This window comes from Epinephelus fuscoguttatus, linkage group LG15 (genome assembly GCF_011397635.1).
Source record: "Epinephelus fuscoguttatus linkage group LG15, E.fuscoguttatus.final_Chr_v1".
Taxonomy (NCBI): domain Eukaryota; kingdom Metazoa; phylum Chordata; class Actinopteri; order Perciformes; family Serranidae; genus Epinephelus; species Epinephelus fuscoguttatus.
Window position 1 is genome coordinate 37072518 of NC_064766.1, and position 7813 is coordinate 37080330.

Here is a 7813-nt window from a genome sequence, read left to right on the forward strand (position 1 = left end):
TTTTTGCAATAATCCAAAACCCAACAAACATTCCTGTAAGGTTTTTGACAAGGGAACCAGGCTGACGTTGACTTCCATGTTGGCCTACAGAAAAATGTCGTCCCTGAAGTGCTCTATATCTTGTTTCTTTAATCTGTTTCTCAGGGGGTTATGGCTGGAACTGTTCTTGGAGGGTTATTTCCTGTAGGCTCTGTTGGTTGGCTAGCAACCTCATGGTGACGAGACTCCTGGAAGTCAATGCCTCTGGCCAAGAAACAGTCCCACAAACAACCCCCAAGATCAACCAAACAGCCAAAGAGTCATGGATATGTTACACATGTATGTTAGCAAGTAGCGGATAAAGTTGATATCATGTTACGTTTCAACAACGCTGTGGCTAATGTGTGGTTAGGTTAAGCCACAACGCATTCTCACTCTGACCTTGTCACAAATCAATGTTTGGTCATGACCTTTACACGTCCACATATGACGTACAAGGTGTCCTGGCTGCGTTGGTTGTTGATGTTCTGGGGAGCCGTGCTAAATCTGCCTCCCACCCGTCTTACTTGGACTTCCGCTGCCTAATCCTGACGCCACCAGGTGCTGTTAAGTAATAACAACGCACAGCGATATCATGCTTACGTGAAAGGACTGCTTTGTTTTTGTCAATGTCTGATGGCGTTAGTCACTGACCAAGTGGCGGTTTTCAACATTTTCAACAGTTGCACAATTCCTTCTAGAAATATGGAGGTGTCTTGGTAAAAAACAATCACTTTTCATGACACTTTCCCAGATAGGAAAACAGCAACGGGTCACAAAAAAGTCACCCACATTTGGTGATAAAGAAAGAGAAAAGAAAATACAGTAATGGGCCCCTAAAGCTGGTTTTGTTGTTTTTTGGTCATGGACAGTGGTCTGCAGCTTGGCAGATGTCTTAAAGGTGCTACGCCATCCACAACCCCCTCGACCTCCCAATGACAAAGTCAACTCATATGCTACATCGCTTTGGTATGAAATGTGCAAATATAACGTATTCAAGGTTTGCAGAAATATACAATGCCAGTATTTTCTTCTTGCGACTGGGCTGCCAAAGATATAACTCATACTGGGCTGTATATCGATGTTATGTTGATACTGTTATATGAAACTACCGGTAGATATCTTATCTTACTATATAATGACAAAAACTCTGTGTGTGTGTGTTCCACGTTTTTCTCCTCACTGACTTGGTCAATCCATGTGAAATTTGGCACAGTGGTAGAGGGTCATGGGAGGATGCCAATGAAGCAATATTACATCAATTGGCCAAAGGGGGGCGCTATAGCAACCGATTGAAATTGCAAACTTTGAATGGGCATATCTCATGCCCCGTATGTCGTAGAGACATGAAACTTTACACAGAGATGCCTCTCCTCATGAGCAACACATTTGCCTCAAGAACCCATAACTTCCGCTTATATAGATTTTCCACCATTTTGAATTTTTTGAAAAACACTTCAAATGGATCTCTTCCTAGGAAGTTTGAGTGATCTGCATGAAACTGGGTGAACATAATCTAGGGAGCAATATCTAAAGTTCCCTCTTGGCAAAAGTTGGAAAACTTACTAAAACTGAGCTTCTATAAGGCAATGAATATTGCGGAGGGCGTGGCTCATCACATAAAGGTGTAGAACATCTCAAGGGTTTCACCCATCACCACGCAACTTTGTAGGCATATGAGCACACATAATCTGAGGGGACCCCTCCATTATTGAGCCCATCAAACAAAATGGGGGCGCTAGAGAGCTCATTTCTTATCTAGGCCTAACTGCCATATGGATTTTTACTAAACTTGGTAGATATGTAGAACAGGACGCCTCAAGGTGACTGGAGAAATTTAACTCTAATTGGCAACTGGGTGGCGCTATAACAACAGAAAAATGCTTAAAATGGCTAAAATGCGACTGATCGCTGTGGCTCCCCCTGTGGACCAATGTTTGTTTGTTTTTCTAATGTTTGGTATGACTAAGTCATGGTATGGTATGCTGTACATAATCACGGAAACTGTCAGTGTGTCATTCTGTCAGTCAGTCATTCTGTCTGTCCCACGTTTTTCTACTCACTGACGTGGTCAATCTATGTGAAACTGCACATAGGCATTGAGGATTGGCATAGGTAGAAGGTGACAAAGCTACCAATGGGTATGGACTAGTCATCTTATATTTTGGATATCGTAATATTATAAAGGTTGTCTTTTCCCGATTTTAAAAACGTATTTATTTATTTATCACAAAACTGATATTTAGATATTTGGTCAAGAATATTGTGATATTTCATTTTCTCCATATCGCCCAGCCCTAGATAAAGCCTAACACATTCCACTTTAGAGCTGTTTCCAGTCTTTATGCTAAGTTGAGCTAGCCATCTGCTGGCTTACATTTATTATACAGATCTAGGAGTCATAGTGAGCTATTCATCTAATTCTTGGCAAGAAGCATAGTTCCCAAAATGTTAAAATAGTCTTTTAAAAATGGCACAAAAATATCCCATCCTGTCTTCTTCATTGGATCTAAAACACGCAGTAATTCCTCGTCCTCCATTTTCAGCTCATACAACAAGACTATGTGTTGAGCAACATACCAGCAACCCCTGTAGAGCTCAGAGCATCACAGTTGTGTTGTGCTGCTTTGTTGAGGCTGTTCATGTTGTTGCTGTGGACTGTAAAAGCACTTAGAAACGGCTGGTGGCCAGACAGATTTTCCCAGCTCTGATTCATCATAATTAGGTCACTGGCTCGGTCTGCTGGCCTCTCAGGGATCATCTCACACTCACACTCTCACACTACTGTGCACCGCCGACGCTGCTCAGAGATAATCAGCGATCAAAATAATATGCAGTGGATGCGCAGTAGGGTTTCTCACATTCGCAGTACTTGTCATCCTCTTCTTGCACAATCCATGTCTATTTTCCTGAGAATCCTTCTCTTGCTCATCTGCTGCTCTTTTTCTGCCTCCTCCTGAGTGATTGGTATAGATTCAGAGAGTGAAATCAATTAAGGATAATAGCCTCATCAGTGGTCGTCACTGAAAAGTGCCGCATAACATTTTCTATATTCAGAGTATGTAATGGATTGGGGAAAAAATGCATTAAGATGCACAGTGCTTTCCACAACAGGTAAACACAGTCAGGAAATTAATTTGAATAAATGACTTAGGACACAGCTGTACAATTACAAAGTAAATCCCATTTCCATGATGATTATTTGTCTTTTAAAGTCCGGTGCGTTCTGTTTTGTAATTTCTCCTCCTTATCTGGATGTGAATGAACGCAGCCACAGTTGCGATTGGACCCAAACAGCTGGTAAATATGCAACTGGCATAGACCTACCCCACCGTTAATTTGTTGCTCAGAGCAGAATGTGATGTGAAATAGTATAATCACCTCTAAAAGCAGAGATCCAGTGTGAGGATGTGGTGCCTCTGCCCAGCTTGTAGCACACACAAGCTGGATGGAGTTATCTTAAAGATACTGGAGGACAAACAACCATGTGTGCTGTAATTAAAGTAAACATTTACTGCTTATTTAGAGATTCTGAAGCTTGTTGTCTTAAATTCTCATATATCTTCATCATTAACTGCTACTGTGACTTCTTTTTTAAATTTGGAATAAGACAAAGAGGTATTGGGGTCTAAAATTCATTATGATAACCAATTACTGACAAGCTACCATCCCGTTTGAACCCAGACAGTATGTGTGTGGCTCCAGTGGGATCAATTTACTTGTAACTTCAGATGGCTGTCAAAACATCCTCTGAAAGAGGCAAACCAGGTCTTACTAAATGAGAAAAATATTAATATTTCATGTTTTGAAAATGCTGCTGCTGAAAATAACAATCAAAACATCCTCCTGTTTGTGAATACAAAATGAAAGGAAATACCTCAACATGATCTATTCATGGTGATCAAGCAGAACAGGTGGTACACAACTAATGGTGATATATGGTTTGGTTCCTCAGTAAGAAGTGTCTGGTTCCAGTTTGTTTAACAGAAAGAGTTTACCTTGGATATTTTACTTTCTAAAAGACCACACAGTATGCAAAGAAAACTTTTGAAAAACTGTTTTTTTTTTCTGTTGATGCTAAAATGCAAACCCAGTCTTTTTGAAAGGATACATATTCTAAAGACCGACATAGAGGATACAAGACACTCAAATGTGGATATGTCCTTGGTTTTTCTTGAATTTAGCTTCTGCAGATGGCAGATCGTTTTGACAGCGACTGTTTCCAAGGCAGCAAATGAACTTTCAACCTTTAACTCAACTCTAAATTTGTTGTGACAAAATTAAGAGTCAACAGCCATATTAGTGGTGCTTTGGGCTGAAACAGCAACCTACAGGGCTGAAAAATGAAGCCAACACTAAGTGCCAAACATTGCAGTTCCTTGAATGACCACTTGAGGCTGGCTCCAGAAGCAAGTCAATCCACTTAGACACCCATGTTAAAATGCCCGACTTTACAGCAGAAATAAACACATTTACAGCCTGGTACAAAAAAATGGTTTTAGTCTTTGTAGCTAATCTCCCCATTCCTGACAACTGTGCGGGTGGGAATTTTTATATTACTCACCATTTTAATTTAAGTAAGCCTTGCAGGTACGCATAATTAAGGGTGTGGCTGCTTGAGCAACAGGCTGTCTCTGGATCATGTCCTTGGGCTCACAGTCAAATTCACTCCTCGCTCCTCCACAGCTCCACCTTCTTGTCCAAATATAGTCACCTCGGGTCCATTCTGGCTCCTAAAATCCAAGATTGTGACAGCCAAAATATCCAACGGTTGACATCACTTTGGCTACATCCATTATTTTTATGCACTCTATGTTTGCACTCTAAATGCTAATGCTATGCTAACAGGCTCAATGACAGTGCTAACATTCAAATGTATAGCAGCTATGTTTGCCATGTTATTTATCTTTGTTTAGCTGGTTAGCGGGCTAACATTTGCTAATTAGAATTAACAGTAAAGTGGAAGTGAGACTGATGGGAATGTCATTAGTTTTGCAGGTATGAGTTATAATTAAAGTATCTGGCAAATTAAATTTTTGACCTGATAATTGCTAACGTATATGTCTGTATTACATTTCATGGCAATCCATCCCATTGTTATAACAACATTTTACTCAAAACCTTGAATGTGAACCTCTAATGTTGCTAGAGAATTAATCAGAGGACCAACAAAGGGTAGTTGTTTAGTCTAACAAAGCTGTTAATGGATATTAATGATGTGTTAGGATTACACAGAAAGTGCAGCTACTAATCATGGCCACATCAAGAGAATAAACATTGTGTTTACAAATTATGTGGTTCAGGGGAAGGTATGTTTGAGAAAAAGGATTGGCCCAAAAATAGCGCCCTGAGGAACTCCAGATATGATGTCTGCTCAAGAGAAAGATGAGTTTCCACTGGTGAAAGACAAATCCCTGTTTGAGTGCAGGGAGATGAATCAGTCAAGCGCAGGGCAGGTAATACCACCCAGGGCTTACGGCATTCAATTTTAAATTGGATGATCAACTGTGTCAAAGGCAGCTCTGAGGCCTGAAAGGATTAAAAATGAGCAACTTGCTACATCCGCTTCTCAGAGAATGACATCATCATTATTCAAATTAAAAGGAGTCTCTGCCCACTTAGTGTGACAGCGGCTTCACATCAAACTCTCCTGCACCACTTTGTGAAAATGAAAAACCATTCAAAGGTATCTGTCAGAACATTATTTGATAACCCTGATGTCTGTCCAGCATCACCTGAAAATGCAGCGGAGAGGACTGAAAACATCACTTGCTTGGATGGTCCCTACTGAGATGTGAAGGAAAAGGACTCGAGACTCGACTCTGAAGAGCTGCATGTTGAGGGAGATAAAATCCAAATGAATTGCCATCTGTGTCATCGACAGCGAATCGTGATTATATGCCAGTCACCTTCTAAAAATCGCTCTACATGCAAAGCACATTTCATCTTGCATATATTGTGACAGTACTGAATACTTAATTATGAAAAAAAATCTCTGGAAGTTCAAGGGGTTATGCTGCATTCAAATAGGAAAGACATGAGTGAACCATAAGACTCTAACTATCCATGTCAAGTGTGATTCATCACAGTTTCACAACAGATGATTGTGCAGCCAGTCACCAGAAAAAAATGTTGGCATTGTCCATTTTTGCAAACCAGGGATACATCACAATTGTCTATTTCAACATATTAACATTTCTACCGTGAGATAGTGAGGCTGCTACCCAGCGGCAACCAATGCAGAGCACACAGACAATATTGCGAAGGGTAGCTAAACAAATACCACTGAAAACACAGCAACAACTCACTGAAAAAGCACCGACGTTTGGGGGCAGATAGGGTGCTGGAAACACAGGGTAGGGTCGCTAAAAAACACCTCCATTTGTGGGCAAAAATACTGCTGGATATGCAATGACAACTCAGTAAAAAAGAATCCATGTTTGGGGGCAGAAATGCCACTGGAAACGCGGTAATGACTTGCTGAAAAAACACCCATGTTTGTGAGTAGAAAGACTACCAAAAACACAGGGAAAGGTTGCTTAAAAACACCCATTATGGGGGCAGAAAGGCAGCTGGATATGCAGTGACGACTCACTAAGAAAGAACCCACGTTTGGGGGCACTAAGGCCACGAAAAACACAGTGAAGGGTTGCTAAAAATCACCTACGTTTGTGGGCAGAAAGGCTGCTGGAAACACAGGGAAGGGTTGCAAAAAATAACCTACATTTGTGAGCAGAAAGGCCGCTGGAAACACAGGGAAGGTTTGCTTAAAAGCATCCATTATTGGGGGCAGAAGGGCAGCTGGATATGCAGTGACGACTCACTAAGAAAGAACCCACGTTTGGGGGCACTAAGGCCACAAAAAATACAGTGAAGGGTTGCTAAAAATCACCTATGTTTGTGGGCAGAAAGGCTGCTGGAAACACAGGGAAGGGTTGCAAAAAATCACATACATTTGTGGGCAGAAAGGCCACTGGAAACACAGCAAAAAGTTGCCTAAAATAACCTACGTTTGTGAGCAGAAAGGCCGCTGGAAACACAGGGAACAGTTGCTAAAAAAATCACCTACTTTGTCGGCAGAAAGGTCACTAGAAACACAGCAAAGGGTTGCTAAAATTCACCTATGTTTGTGGTCAGAAAGGTCACCAGAAACACAGGGAAGGGTCACTAAAAACGTGTTTGGGAGCATAAAGGGCACTGGATAGACAGTGATGACTCGTTAAAAAAGCACCTATGTTTGGGGCAGAAAGGGCACTGGACATGCCTTGATGTCTCACTAATAAACAAACCAGTGTTGTTTGTTGGTCTTGAACAGTGCTCTGCAGCTTGGCAGCCGTCTCACCTAGCTGTCACACCATCTAACATCCCCTCCACCTTCTGATGACAAAGTTTGTGCATACACATGATGCGGCATAACAACAAACACGTCGACTTAAAAGCTGATAACAGCATTCTAAACATGTTAGTCAATGTAGCAGGGGCCCTCTAACCTATATCTGCAGCACTGATAACCACCACTAAAGACTGTTCATTCAAACCAGGTGGTGCTTTTTTGTGAGTGATTGAAGCATTTCCAGCAGTGGTTGTGGAACATAAAGAAACATAAAGTTTCAACACATCCACTACAGAATAACGCACAAATCTGTGGTTTGTAGGGACACACAATGGCAACATTTATTCTGGTGACTGAGTTGAATTTTGTACATTTTGACATCTAAGTGACCTTGATGTTGTTGTGTTCCAGTTTGTTAAACCACATAACTAATTGCACCTAATGATTTCTATTTCAATATTA